Source organism: Lycium barbarum, chromosome 7 (genome assembly GCF_019175385.1).
Source record: "Lycium barbarum isolate Lr01 chromosome 7, ASM1917538v2, whole genome shotgun sequence".
In the NCBI taxonomy this organism is placed as follows: Eukaryota; Viridiplantae; Streptophyta; class Magnoliopsida; order Solanales; family Solanaceae; genus Lycium; species Lycium barbarum.
The window spans coordinates 109,525,835-109,541,797 of NC_083343.1; the positions used below are offsets into that span (position 1 = coordinate 109,525,835).

Here is a 15,963-nt window from a genome sequence, read left to right on the forward strand (position 1 = left end):
ACTATACCCTAAATATCAATATCACACTTAAACTTTATTAATGACCTATTACACACCCAATATATGAAAAAGTGATATTATTTACCGCTGACGCACATATAACCGGTCTCAGGTATGAAAGTGTTCCACACGCGCGCGACATGTTATTTATTCTTTCACAAATTTTCTTTTTTTATTTATTCGTTCACAATTTTACTTTTTTTATTTATTCACAAATTAAAGTAAAAAATGATTTGTTAAATTTTAATAAACAACTGTCTTCTTCTTCATTTTAACACCCCCCCCCCCCCCCCCGAAAGACCCCTTCTTCTTCTTCTTCGTTTTTTACGCCCCCACTCCCCATATCCTCCTTCTTCATTTCTGCACCACCGCAGCACCGCCCGCCACCCCCCAGAAGGTTGTTTTGACCGCGAGGGAGTTTGGTGGAATTGAAGAGGATGTTGTGATTGGTTGATTTACCTGAGGATGTATCTACCATGGGATATTTGGGTTTTGAAGGATTCAGAGAATTATATATGAGTAGTACAGTATTGATCTGATCATATTTGACCTCGGCTTAGATTTTGTCAATCTAGACCTCTGGAGCACAGGGAAGGGAAAATTCTTATGGATGTAAATGCTGAAAGTCTTGAATGGTATGATGTGGAGAACCAGTGTTTCAAGAGAATAGACAATCTAAGGTCAGTACAACGGCGATGATCTGTACTTTACACCAATGGCTTGTTTTCCTTGGGAAGTCGATAGCTAGGCGGCATATAATGTTTTCACCTGCTGTTTATGGTTGCTTCCGTCAGCTACAGTGTTTCACCTTTTGCTTAGAGTAAATTAGTTCACAAAATGATTTGTTTGGTTAACGTCAAATCATTTTGTGAATTAATTTACTCTAAGCAAAAGGTGAAACACTATGGCTGACCGAGTCAATTTTTTTTAAAAAAATACCTTTTATCTCATTCAATTTTAATTTTCTTTTAAATTGACGTGAAATTTTTAGTTTTATTTACTTGTAATATGATGATACGCAATAGATTTCAACGTAAAAATTTCGGGGTAATGTAGCTGTGAATGTCAATTTCACTTCTGCGATTTCAATTTTTGAAAATAAAGCTGACTAATTTTCTCGACATATAAAGTTAACTAAAATAACCTTACAGTCAAACACTAAGTTTTTTCAAACAAAACTTACTTCGGACATCTTTTCAACCCCTATATGACGATCCGAACGTATAAGTATCTTTGATGTATTGAGCCTACATTATTGTACGCAGAAAAAAATATCAGGTTCTATATAAAATATTGACGTTTCGGAATCTTGACACACGATTAATTGTTGGTCAAAGTATGCAAAAACACACTAAGTGTTGCAAAAAAAAAAAAAAAAAATTGGCCCATTTTTTTTTTTTTTAGTGCTCGCTATTTTACTGCGCTATAAAAAAAAATCTTGCTGTTAAAAACCTTTTGGCAAGGGCCTTATTTCCGCTTAAATCTAAACTCTAAAAATAAAAAATCTTAAGCTAATGACAACAAGTCTTCAAATAAAAATAAACGTCTATGCATATAGAACACTTAAACCTAAAGTTTACAAACAAAACTTACTTCGGGCACCTTTTCAACCCCTAAAATGACGATCCGAACGTTTACGTATCCTTGATGTATTGAGCCTACATTATTGTACGCAGAAAAAAATATCAGGTTCTATGTAGAATATTAAAGTTTCGGAGTCTTGACACACGACTAATCATTGGTCAAAGTATGGAAAAAAACACTAAGTGTTGCAAAAAAAAAAGTTGGCCCTTTTTTTTTGTTGCATCCCGTATTTTTGAACGTCGGATTAATTGTAAGTTAAGGTGGGGCCCACACATCAAGATTTTTTTTTGGGACATGTGACAAATTATATGAATCACATATGTGAAGTTAAACACAACTCATGAAGTACCCTTGGTCCAAATCAAAGTGGAAGCCCTCCAAACGAATATTTTTATGAAAACGTTTTCGGATGACCTGACTTGGAGGGGCAAAAACGGTATTATAAGTTTGGAATTTGGAAATATACCAAGAAATAGAAGTTGTAGATAATTGAATTAGCTTTCCATCCATAGGTCGTGGGTTCCAAGGTGACGTCGGTACAAGGAGATATGAACGTTTTAAGGTCGAAAGGTCAGTGGACTAGGCCCAACTCGGGACCAACCGAATTGGCCCAAAAAAATGAAAGAAAAATTCAGGCCCAAGTGAGGAGGTGGCCGGCCATGGTCCTTAATAAAAGACCCAAGCCCATTTAAATTAGTCATGTGATTAATAATAAAAAGGGGCTAAGTCTTCATTTTCAACCAAGCACATTCATGAAGCAAAGAAGAGAAAAACAAACACAAAGAAGAGCAAAAATAAGGCCATTTCGGGTTTGGCCATAGAAAAATCACCGCTCAAAATCTTGCCTCTAAAATTATTTTCTTGTTGAATTCCTACTAAATTAAGTGTCCTCTACAACTTGGTGTAGTTGTTTTGGAAGAAGGAGCACTTATTTCTTCAAGTTGACAACTTGTTCAAGTGAAGAAGTTTGTAGAAAAAGGTAAGAATCAATTCCTTTTTCTTATGTTATGAAGGTTTGTTTATGTTGTGGTATGTGGAAATGAGTAGAAATTATGAAAATATGGAAGTTTGCAAAGTGGGTATGTATATATGTATGTAGCCGTGTGTGTATATTGTTGTATATATGATATGAGTTGAATTTTATGTTGTATTCTAGTTGTGGTTATGGTGAAAATTATATTGGAAATGAAAGTTGAATGAATTTTGGTTGAAGTTGGAATGTAGAAGATTATGTCACCTTAGAATAATTTTGAGATATTATGGAAATGAAGTTGTTAAGATGTAAATTATGATAATGGTTGATGAAATTGGAAGGTGGAAATATGTTATGAATATGTAGGTTGAAGATTTGAAGTTTTGGGTGAATTATGTTTTGGTGGAAAGTTTGTATATTTTGTATATCTTGTGAATATTTCGTAGGAATGAGATGAAATATTTCCAAATTATATTGTGATGATCTAGATTAATGATGAATGTGAAACCATTGAGATTAGTTTGGAAATTGAAGTTGAAATGAAGGTTATGACATTATGTTGGAAAGATAGCTAGTTAAGTTATATTGTGTTTATGGTGACTATTGTTGTTGTTGATGTTGTTGTTGGGTTGTTGTTGATTGTTTTGACCGAGTTAAATTCTCGGGGATGCTATATGTATAGGGGAGATGCTGCCCAAATTTCTGTAGGCAATTATGAATAAAGATTGAATACTTAAAGATTGGAAATTGAGAATTGGTAAATGTGATCAATTACAGATTTTGGGCGAAACGGGAATTGAATTTGGAAAGGCGTAAAGAGCATACAAGGTATGTAAAGCTATCCCGATTCTTCTTTTGGCATGCCCTAGGTGTACTAGGATCGGATTTGAGCCTCGAAAAGCGTTCTGCTCATCGGAATCCGCATTTGAAAATACCCCTTTTTCATTCAATGGAATTGAACCCTATAAGTATGCTTTATTGAAAGAATTGTGCAAACTTCCGCAAATTGTTTAGAAAATTATGAAATGCCCCTAGAACCTCCGTAGGTGACTTTATAAGCTTTAAATACGTAATTTGAGCCCATCGCTTCGTTTGTCCCGAGGTGGGTCCACTATTTCCGATTTTACCCTTTTAGTGGTTATGACTTGTCTTCGAGCGTTTTTTTTAAGAAATGTTTTAACTACTCTTGTAACTACTAAATAAAACTTGTTTTAAATATTCTATTAAGTCTTGTAAACTGTTTTGGAACTTGGAAACGAACTTAGAAAGATTATGCTTCTGTAATCCATTATGACATTCGAAATTCACTTATTATGATTCCGTCCGATTTTATTGATTTGATTCGTCATTTGATATGCCTCATTGAGTCTTTGGAAATATATAAGGTATTTTATTGCATTTAGTTTCTCACTACTCCATTCGTGGATGCCTCAACGTTTCCCACACTGAGCCCGGGCCAGGATATGTTCTCAAGCGTCTTCCACTGCATTGTTCGCCGTGCCTCGATGTGAGGGGGCAGGTATACATGTACATGGGTTGTGGAGTATGCTGTGCCATGTACACTATTCTGATATGATATGATATGATCTGATATGGCCATCTGATATGATATGCTATGTTACGGGGTTATTCCCCTTTTCTGATCCTTATGTGTTGTGGCACTAGTGTCGGGGGGTGACCACGTTCTGTCTGCCGAGTCCCCTGGAAGGGGCCGGATATGATATGGCATATGTTTCTGTACACACTCTTCATGTTTTGAAAATATGCATTTGATACTCTGGACATCTCACTCACATTTCTGTACGTTCTGTTCCGGTTATGATTTTGTTTCGTAATGGGACCAGGTATGACATACGTTTCCTGTAAGTACTATTTATGCTTTATGATCAGCATTTTGCTAATCTGGATATTCCGTTCATTTTCTGTATCTCCTGTTCCGATTATGACTTTGTTTACTACGTTCCATGCTTTACATACTCAGTACATATTTCGTACTGACCCCCTTTCTTCGAGGGCTGTGTTTTCATGCCGCGCAGGTACAGACTACAGATTTGCTGACCCACCTGCCTAGGACACCTATTCTGCTATTCTGGAGCGCTCTTTTGTCCAGAGCCTATACTCTGGTACAGTCTGCTGCTGTTGTATATATGTACGCTATTCAGGGGTACGACGGGGCCCTGTCCCGTCTTATGATTCTGTTATGTTCTGTAGAGGTCTGTAGACATACATGTGGGTTCTGTATATGTTTTGGGTTGCTATGATTTGTGATAGCCTTATCGGCTTCCATGTGCTATATATGTTCCTCTGTGACACTAGTAACGTCGACTGACTTTTATATTTATATAATCTGCTAGTCTGCTGGTTTAGGTTATTGGGTACGTTTGGGTGTCCAGCACGGACACTAGTCACGGCCTACGGGGTTGGGTCGTGACAGTTATCCCTTCCTTTTTAGATTAGCTTTTCACTATTCAACAAATTGTAATCAGTAAAGGATCATAATAATTTCTTCAAGTACTTTGGCTCGGTTAAAGGAAGCTCGCTCCAAACCGGACCAACACACAGCATTGGATAACTCTTCCTCTTTAGTTTCTATTGCTATTACTTATTAATATATATCATTGTCTACTCGGTACTATCTTACATTATTATTAAATCTAGCCACATATCCTATACACCACCTACAAGTTTAATTGTTATCCACTATTTGGGTTTTCAGTTTGGCGCCCACCGTAGGGCATAGGATAATAGTGGTGGTTTAATCTTTGCTACTTCTTTTTTCACTTGCTGTTTGAAGAATTTGCAGATTTGCACAGAACGAAATGGAAAGCAGCGGTCACTCTGGTCATGTGAACAACAACGAGATAGTTGCTGAAAACGAGAACAATAGCGAATTACGAAACCTACCTACGGATCCAGCCGACCCAAATGCTGTCAACTCAAGAGAAGTCCTCAACCGGCAAAATACCGTCAATCAAGAGAATGCCGCCCTTCCGGCCACAGATCCTTTGAATACTCATAACTTAATTACTTTGTCTCGGGCTCAAGGCCGGAAAGCACCGGATATACCGGATGAGATTAACTTACGTTTAATATTTGAAATGTTGCAGGAACAAGGGACCGCCATATTCGAACAAGAGGTTGCCATAGCTCAGCTTCAGAGCAAAGACGACAAAGTAGCTTCGGCAAAGCCAAAAGGGGTTACTGAACCAAGGCAGGAGGAAGCACGGATAGTCGAGAGCAACAGATCCGGAGCTGGTTCGTCTACCGAGGTTTTGAAGATGCTCGAGACTTTGGCAAAACGGGTTGATTCAACGGAGAAAAGAGTGGAAACATATAACTCTCGGGTGGATCAGATCCCGGAAGCACCCCTGATCTTGAAGGGACAGGATTCCAAGAGATACATCCAAAGGCCTTTCCCTTCTAGTTAATTTTTTTTATCTCTTATAAACTCTCGTATTTATAAGTGTTCACTAAATAAGTTAATCATTTAAAATATATCACCTTTATAATTTATACACATTAGCCTCAACATTTTAGTGGACCTTTGCACATAAGAATTGTGAAATTTAGAAAAAAGTAATAATATTTAATTTCAGGTGTTTGAATATAAATATAAATTGGAGTTGTTTTGGATTTTTGCGATTGATTTAGAGCAAAAATTATCAGTGCTAATGATTTTATCTTCAGTATTGAAGATAAATTTCTTATTAAAATAGAAGAATGCTTCATAGTCCTATCCATTACTGACTTGATTATAAACATTCTTCTGTATATATTTTTTTTTTTTTTAATTAATTACATCCATCATTGGATGTGTATTTTATTTCATTCAGCAAAAACTTACATGAAGCACCATCGAAATCAATGGCACTCTACAAAAGTTACTAGTATAAGAACTAGCGAAGATACAAAATAGGCCTAACTAACGAAGAAATTGGCCTTATCATATCTAATTCTTCTGTATATCAATATACATATAGTTAAGATGGGACTTCTACCTCTCTGCCAGGTGAGGAGCTTTTTGTGTGTTTCTTGCATTAAAGGAAGACCTTAGCTTTTCTTTTTCCTTGAGGAGTTTGGGGTGGGGGGTTAATTATGATATGACTTCATTTTTTTAACCATTATTATCAATCAATGGTAGTTCATCTGCTGATATTGTGACCTGACAGGCTAGAAGATTGTTGGCGAAATTAGACATATATCGGAGGTTCACAAATGCTCTAGCTGTGGCAGTTATTGTTTCTGTGGGCTGGGTATGCTATGAGGTAATATTGGCTGTCTTCAAATTGAGACTGAACTTTTTGTTTTATTTCCTTCAATCTAATATAGCTAATTCTTAGCTTTTGTCTACTCTCCCAAAAAAGAGCCAAATGATGGCAAAGTGATCTTTTCAAAGAGATCTGAATTAAAGGAAAAATGGTCAAACCTTATGCTCAAGTGGTCCCCTTTATCTGTACAGGGTATGAGTTCGTTGAAACAGTAACCAAAATATCTAGCACTCATCTGATCCATTAATTGACCCGCAATTTTTGAAAAGGACTTCAATTCTTGATGAACAAACATGAAAACAGTGTGCGTACGGTTGACAAGAAGTGCTTTTGTTGGAGTTACAGTTGTACCGTTATTCACGTCCAATTTCGTCTGCTCTAGGTCATTAAATAAGTAAAAGCATCATAACTCAAGTTGTCCTTTTAAGGAAACTAGACAAACTAAAGTTCAGTTAAGAGTGAATCTATTACTGGGGTATAATGAGTAAACAAGTTTAATGAGTCAAGGGCTAGGAGACCTACCCAATTTATGCAGCATTTCCATTAGCTGAAGCATAGGTTTGGTAGTGGGATTCGTATTTTCCTCAACTTGAATTAATTGGGCTCTTTGTGTGGATCCTTCAAGATATGGAGAAAACCATCTAGAAATTGTAATGTCCTCCTATCTAGTACCCGAGTTCATATGACTTAAGTTTCTTATCCTACTAATTTTCTCTATTTTTATATTACCAAGCAAAGATTTAAAACTTGTTTTTCCTTGGCAGCTGTACTTCAAGTCCACTGATGTGTACAGCGAGCGATGGCAAAATCCCTTGGTTATTCCTGCCTTCTGGCAAGTGTTGTCTTTCTCTCTCCTTTGCATCATCTGTGCTCGTTGGGCTCCATCTCAAAATTCCATGAGGTATGACCAGCCTTCCATCTCTTTGAGGTATGTTTTAGATTTGATTGAGTTAACAGAGCTCCTAATGTGTAATTGCTTACCATAAAACATGCTAAAAATGATCGTTTAGTAATGATGGTTGTTCGTTCTTATCAAAAAAAGAATAATGATGGATCGTTCATGATGCCTTTTGAATTAGGGATCCGTGGTACTTTTTATCTTAATAGAGTGTTATCTAGCATTATATTTAGATTTGCTTATCTCTAGAACAACAAAAGGAGAACACCTTGACCATGCGAGATAATGAGATGATTTCTCTTCCACCTAACCCTCCTTGAGAGATCATGAATGAATAAAGTTCCTTTGAGGAGGAAAGAAGAAAATGATACATATTTTCCTGGTGTCAAAGATTCGGGATCGTTTTCTTCAAGCCATTTCATATCTTCCTTCATGAAAGAAGAATCTCAAAAATCACGAGTTTTTCTGTGAAAAAGTTTGGCGTTTGTTAGAACCCATATCATATGTTGATGATATTTACTATATTCTATTTACGTACTTCTATACTAATTGGTTTTCTTTTCAATACAACCAGATATGCCTATTCTGATGATAGTGAAAAGTTTGATAAGGATGTCACGTTGACGCTCATAAAACCCTCCCCTCTGCCAACTAAGGATGTAAGAAGTCCATCCAAAGTGAGATCAACGCCTGGTGGAAATGGGGCATCTAATGGTGGTGATGTGGAAGAAGACAAGACGGAGTAAAGTATCTAATATTGTTCATATTACTGTAACGGAAAATGTCATGAGAAGAGTAGTTGCTGTTAGAATATTGTAATTGGTTTTTTCTGTGTAAAAATTATTGAAGGCGGATCAGGTAAAAGCCAAATAGGTAATAGCTAATACGATAGGAAAATTGTTGTTTACTGTTGCCTTGGTTCATATTTGTTTCAGTACTTCTTATTAGATACAGTGTGATGTCTTCTGTTGCGTCCAAATGCACACGCAAGTGTACGTGGTCGTACAAGTAATACAGTGACTATATAAAATCGGATGTCGAACCCATAGAGAGTTATGATTAACCGTCAACTAAATTAAACTATTCAAATTATCTATACAAGAGATGAAATTCGAAGATTGTGATTATAAAGTAATTGAAGATAAAAGAGACAAATAGTGAACTTCAACAAAGAAAGAGCGGGTTTTTATATTATCAATATGACGAATGTTCCAGGGTTGCGGTTGGTTCACCAATCCTGTTGAGTTTTCGAACTATTTCCCTTTAATCCGAATTATCGGCGATTGCTAATTTATCGGATTATTAACTCTCGTAGTATTCTCCCGAACTACTACTCGCCTATTCAAAACAGTTCGCCGCCTATATTCCTATGGAATTGACTTGTTAAGAACGCAATTCGTTTATGGTATTTAATTGAACGCGGCGCCTAGGTATATTCCTATCCTAGCCACAAATCCTAGCCCAACTGTAGGGATAATCAGATCACGCCCTCTTTAATCCTTCTCTAATCTAACAACATCTTTCCCAAGCATGTATATTAGATAGTCGATAGAACCTAACTGTTAGCCAAACAATCAAGCAATTATGAACAGAATTAAAGAAGCAATCAAACTCAACAACTCATATTAAGATAAGAAATAATCACCAAACATCAATAATCATGGTTTACCACAACCCTAGAACGAGAAGTTTAGCTCCACATAGACATGGAGGAAAAGCAACAAATCATTCAAAGAAAATATACAAACTAGTAATAAGGAGAAGAAAAGATAAAACCCAATAATCTCCGGCCTCCATGGCGGCTCCTACTCTCTCTAGGTCAAAAGTCGTCTATTCTAATGTAAAAACGGCTATTTATAAGCTAGGGCAAATATCAGATAAGTGGGCCCAATCCCGATCAACTTAGGAGAACTGATGTTGCTTGTGCGCTGGCTGTGCGTCGCATGGCCAGTGCATAACCTCCTTTATGTTCTTCTTATGCGGCACATGACCAACGCATAGTCTGTCTGAGATTCAGGAATGGTGTTTTTGTGCGCTGGCTGTGCGGCGCATGGCCAGCGCATGAGACCCTTCAGTGGTCAGATTTTGCCTTCAAGTGCTGGAACTTCCTTCGCAACGTTCAATCGACGTACACAGCCTCGGAATCACTCAAAACTGCCCGGAATACCTTTCGTTGGTCCTTGTTGTACCTATTCATATAAACATACCAACATAAGCTCATATACAACAATTCGCATTCAAAACTGCGACGAAAGTGCTAAGAAGTAAAGTGTAAATGACACTAAATCTAGATATTTGTGCCAAATATCATCGTCCAGTAGATCTGCCACACAAATAGAATTGGTTTCTCTGTCTAATCCCTGCAGTATGCTCTATAGTGTTCACTTTATTTAACTTCTCCATTTATTGCTCACAGCTGTCTATGCAATGTCACACAGTGATCATTTATCGAAGAATGGTTTAGTTATCAAATATTGGATAATTAGAAACAATTTATTTATGTGACTTATTTATACTTCATCACACCTTGCCATTTTTGTAACTCAGCTTGCTCATAACAGCCCATAGGTGATGCAACACGCATATCAACTCATGTTCAAATTCATATTCAAAATTAAACGCCAATCCCTTGAATTAAGATACAAAGCAACCAAATTCAAGAACTAGCCGATCATTAAACAACAAGTTGAAGAAAAAATTCATATGATATTTTCTCTAGACTTAAAGAAATTTCAGAGAGTTTAACACTCACACTACTTTATTCACATTATGAAATATTATTACCTAGATAGTCATGTTCGAATGAAGATAACGCAAAAACACGGTACATGATATAGCATTAAGCGAAATAGTTGATTTGGCGCACCTTATTCAACCATAAACAACTGAGATTGGACAGGACCGGACTAAGAGAAACCTAATGGTCTCAAAGCAAATTCGGAAATGAACCCGTAAGAAATTGAATAAGAGAAGAGCGAAAGCACCCTTTACCTAGGCATCTGCCAGGGAATTTGAAAGGAACTCCGCTTGATTTAACTCACTTCACTTACAAAGCACTTTCCCAACGATCCTATCCAGCTCCTACACTCAAAATAAGAAAAGAGAAAACATCCGTCAAATGTAGGCCGAAGTTAGAAAGTAAGTGGATTCGTAGATAATAGCAAAAGAAAATAGATCGAAGAATCGAGAGTCTCATTCGCATTATTGTGTTTACTTTGTTGCGTTCTCTCGCTCCTTTCTCGCGGAGCTGCATATCGGAAAAAGCCCTTATTCGGATTCAATCCGATTTAGCCTCTTTCTAAAGGGAATGAACGTAACTCTGATTTTTGATGCGCTGAGTTATTATTGCAATTTATTCAATTGTTATTCAAAATTATTTTTATTGTCTTTCTTTTCGACCTTTTACCCGTGTACACGTAACACTAAAAGAATCTATGTTCAAACAAAAACGACAAGCAAACCCGAAAACTAAAACTGACGCAAGCAAGTAGAATTTTCTCTGACCCCCAGGGTGGCAAAGCTAGCTCTTCGTATCATTGGCATTGGGCAGGTAAATCTGGCTACACAACAACTCTGACTCTTGTAGAGGATCTAGTTCTGCACCAATCTGCTTATCTTATATAATAAGAGATAATATATAAACTTAGCATACCTACAATCGCTTGCTTGGTTGCCCTCTTTAGCTATTTACTAGGGAACAAGCTCATCACATCACCCCGTGAACTCAAAGGTGTCTGGCTCTCTTTGCAAAAGATGTCGTAGAATCCCCAAGACTTGTTGGCTATGAGGCGACCAAGGGTGGACGGAGTGCGGGAACCATAGTAACTTGGTACACAATATCGGATTTTTCATATTCGGGTTGCCAAGCGAACCGCTCGGTCCTGTTCTAAGGCTAAGTCCAGAAAAAAGAGTATTTCAGGTTCCAACGCTTCAGGCATCAGAGGCGGGCGCTTCCAACCAGCTCTGGGGAGTTGACCTCGAATTGAGATTAAGTTCAACTTTTATTGGTTCATCGAGAATGTCACCTGAGGTCTTTCCTCAATCCACGAATGCTCTGGAAAATGACTTCAACTCGGAAGTCGCACAAATCCAGAATTTCTACCCTTGGGAGCGAGTCCCTATGCCGTGGACATCCTTTCTACCTAAACTAGGTTAGGATTTACCTCTCCTTCATTCATAACCTATACCCGCTTCGACGGAAATAAGGGACTTTCTTCTGATTCCTCATCCTCACAATGGAAACTGAACATCTACTCCCCCTCCAAACACGACATCAGGAACTATAAAGAGGTTGCTTGCTATAGCCAGCCATACTAGCTGATTTGACAGGGCATGCTTATTCGGAGGTTCGGGGTCTAGTCTGTTGTCGGACAGCTTTCTTGAGTTGACTATCTTTGCTTGTATCCGAACAGTTTGACCCCTCTTTGGGAATGGAAAAGGATGGCTCTTATCGATCTGTATGCCGACAGTGCTTTCTCTTTTTGCACTTCACTATTCTCATCTTTTAGCCCCTGCCCATTCTAGCAGGGGTGAATTTCTTTGGACCTATGGGACCAGTGCAACCAGAACTTCCTATCAATGTCTCTTAGACTAGTCTTGTCTTTTTTTCAAAGAGCCGCTTTCATCCTTCTATTATACGAGAAAATACTACGTCGTCCGGGTTTCTTTTCGGAAAAAGGTCAGCTAATAGTAGTATGAGTTCCCACGTGAAGAATTCAATCCAGCTATAGCTCCTGTGAGACGACTGACCTCCAACTCTTAGCCTCATCCACGAAGATGCGCTCACACTCTAAGCATTCGATGTTGTCACCTTAAGGCGTCAACTGTGACGCCTTTGCTTTCATGTTGTGCAATGTGGTCTTCTCAGTTGCCTTGCTCTGATGGATGCTTTCGATGGTAAGATTATCGATGTCCAATTCCGATCCATGTTGCTTGGCTCCGGTTCGGGACCCTGATACTAGGTGGGGCTCTATAAGGCATGGTTTTCTTCTTCCTTAGTTCATATGATATTTTCTCTAGACTTAAAGAAATTTCAGAGAGTTTAACACTTATACTACTTTATTCACATTATGAAATATTATTACCTAGACAGTCATGTTCGTATGAAGATAAAGCAAAAACAGGGTACATGATATAGCATTAAGCTTTCAAAGGACACTAAACTACTTCTATGCTAAGCTAAGTCATTGTTTGCTTCCCTCATGGTGTGCTTTAATATCAACCTTCCCACCTTAAAGATGAGCCACCTACGATTATCAATAATGTAGGAAAATGATTTCCTTATAATTAGTTTCAAATTCAATTGGAAGCAATTTTTTCCTCAAAGGCAAGTTCAAGTCCTTATTTTAGGGACTAATTTCAGCATGTATATTTAAAGTGAAGGGAATATTTTTGTTGAAACCTACAATCCAATTTCCTTGTCGATATCTTATGACCCCTTCAATTCCTTTCCTCTTGAATTTTCTTTTGAAGCGTCATCTACGTTGAGTTTAAACCAGCATTTTTTTCGAAATAGTGCATACTGGATTGTCAATAATACCATGCTTATAGTAACTGAGTAGTATGAATTTTGTTAAGTGAATTTTTTTTTATCTTATTTAATGTGTTTAACCTCTAAATCCAATTATAATTCATACGACATCAACTAGTAAGATTAAAGTTATAATTTTCGAAAGCTATCCTACTGTAAATATATGTTTGTAACAACCATTAGCAAAGACGGATGTACAATAGTTTTGGCTTAAATCAGGTATACATGTTTGAGAAAATTTCTAAATATGTACATATAATGAACTGTGCACCTAGTAGCATAAATGGGTTATGGGTTCGGTCATAGTAGAGAAGAGGTGCCAAAACTCATTGATACGATCCTACTTGGCACACCTCATTTCAAGACTTACATCCAAGGCTAAGATATGAAACTTCAAGCTCTACAAGCGGCATGGATGATAAGGATGGCGTTGAAGGCCTTTGGAGGCCCATACAAGCCCCACAATGAGGCCTATGATGTGTGGGAGGTGGCTTGGGCGAGGCTTGAAGAAGAAGCTACTAGAAAGGGGGCCAAATGCGCAAAGTGGCCAAACGTGCAAATAAGGGCATTTCTGCAAATTGGCTACATGTGCAAACTTGGACAAGGTCGGGAGTTGGCTATTTGTGAAAAGAAGGTTATGCTTGCAAGAAGGCCATGCATGCAAGGTTGATTAGAGGGTCATCTATGCAAGAAGGGGCGTGTTTGGCCATTGAAGGTCAATTCTTGAATTGAAGACTACACTAAGAAGACTAGCCAAACAAGGCCCTTACTTCATTAAGGGTAGCATTGTAATTGCCTATTAGTCTTCTTTACTTAGCTTGTATATATAGCTTGTCTTTCATTTCATTACTTAGATTTTAGATTTTGGATGATGAATTATGATACTCTAAATTGAGTGATAGATTGTTAGATAGATTCTAGGGCTATTTTAGTCAATATGATGGTGGAATCCATTGTTGGTTTGTGAACCTTTTATGTCCATTGATATTCATGAAGAGATTACCATTTGTGGATTCAAATTGAATCTCTTGCCTTGAGTGTCAAATAGTAGTGGTTCTTTTAGGATCGGATTCGATTGGAAGGGTCTAAGTTTAATATACTTAGGTTTGTCCATAAATTCGCCCTAATTGAGTCTTACTTTTATTCTATTTTCTCATCCCTTTTTCTTCGTATCCTTTATTTTTCCGCTTTTGAATTGATTTGGCTTCATTCCCAAATCGATTCGTATCACTCATAAATTTAAAATCCTAGATCTGTCTCTGACCATTAGAGATGTATTTATAGAAAATCTAGGCTAATGGTGAGATTTGCTTTATGTAAGTTGAAGATATCTTATCTCTAATATGCTCTAGGTGACATTTCGTTTTCTCCAAAGAAAACAAAATTCCTTTGAATCCTACTAATGCTATCATTAATTGTTTTAGGTAACTTATAAATTTGCATAACATGTTTCAGCAATGGATTGGAAGTCCTTGTCGGTAACTCTAGCCTCGGTATTTCCAAAATGTACTAGCTCTTTCCACAGCCAAACAACTGGAAATATAGTCCCTATCAATTCTACTTGTGTTATGTGAGAATATGATTCTTGACTTGCTAAAATTAATTGATTGCCAATTGCAAGATCATTCACGGAATTGATTTAAGGTATCAATAATAGTGGAACAATTATTTTCAGTCGCATCTGACATGAAAATTAAATTAACGGCGAAAAAAATATGTGATATATATTAATGGTCCCTTCCTAGATGCTTGATGGGACAATCCCCCTCGTGACAGACGAGTCTAGATAAAAGTTCCATGTAAATGATAAATAAATATGGTGACAAATGACAATGGGTTGCCATGTCTTATACCCCTAATAAAGGGTTTGAGGCTTGTGTTTTAATTTCGTGTCATTTGTAAGTACTAGTTCCCGAGAACGCCCGTTGTGCATGGATTCCTTATCAATATGTATTTAAAAACACACCTAAGCAATATTAAAAATTATGTTTGAGTTGTTAAATAAAAATTAACAAAAAAGATAATCTAAACATGATAACAAAATTGTATGCTAAGACAATAAATCTAATTGCATACGACAGTACATTTTTTTATTGCGCTAAATCTAACTTATAAAAACAAACTAATTTTAATTTCTTAATGCATGTACAAATTATATTGTCAGGATAAGCTACATACACATTGAACTAAACCTCGACAATAAGCTTTGGTACAACTTGCGTGGAGGAGGTAATTCTAAGTCCATTTATGATGTATAGATTATGTACACAAAGGACATACTGCATATAAAGTAATGGGAGCACTACTACTATGGTCAATATATAGCTTTTGATGAGTGTTTGGTTGGAACCACCAAATACTTAAACAAAAGAAATCACTGAATCCAACATTTTCTCATAATACTTAAAGAGTTAAGAATTAGAAGGATTGAAACTTGAATAAAGTACTTATTCATTAAACTATTAGCTGCATGCATCATATATAAGAGTGAAGTTAGAATTTAATTGATTGTATTAGCTAATTAAATCTAAATAATGTTGGAACTGATCATAAGTCAAGAATCACACAACACACAAATTAAACCGAAACATAACATTAAACATAAAACGGAAGAATCGATTTAGACGAACTTTTGCAGTTGTGGACTTCTACCAAACCACAATAGAAGACTAAAAAGAATCATTTATATTAGTAATAAAATATATGAAAT

At 36.9% G+C, this 15,963-nt stretch overlaps 1 long non-coding RNA gene across 1 annotated transcript; it reads left to right on the forward strand.

Moving 5' to 3' along the window:
• The first annotated feature begins 298 nt into the window (after positions 1–298).
• LOC132603752 (uncharacterized) lies at positions 299–4,903 on the forward strand. The gene is made up of 3 exons (XR_009568511.1): positions 299–680; positions 2,492–2,563; positions 3,335–4,903. It is a non-coding gene; the product is annotated as an uncharacterized LOC132603752 (long non-coding RNA).
• Positions 4,904–15,963: the final 11,060 nt, after the last annotated feature.